Below are 245 nucleotides of genomic sequence, written 5' to 3' on the forward strand. Positions count from 1 at the left end.
GGTGGGCGAGGGTTGCTAGGGTGGGCGAGGGTTGCTGGGGTGGACGATGGTTGCTGGGGTGGGCGAGGGGTTGCTAGGGTGGGCGAGGGTTGCTGGGGTGGACGATGGTTGCTGGGGTGGGCGAGGGGTTGCTAGGGTGGGCGAGGGTTACTGGGGTGGACGATGGTTGCTGGGGTGGGCGATGGTTGCTGGGGTGGGCGATGGTTGCTGGGGTGGGCGAGGGTTGCTGGGGTGGGCGAGGGTTG

The sequence above is a fragment of the Procambarus clarkii genome, chromosome 81 (assembly GCF_040958095.1).
Source record: "Procambarus clarkii isolate CNS0578487 chromosome 81, FALCON_Pclarkii_2.0, whole genome shotgun sequence".
In the NCBI taxonomy this organism is placed as follows: Eukaryota; Metazoa; Arthropoda; class Malacostraca; order Decapoda; family Cambaridae; genus Procambarus; species Procambarus clarkii.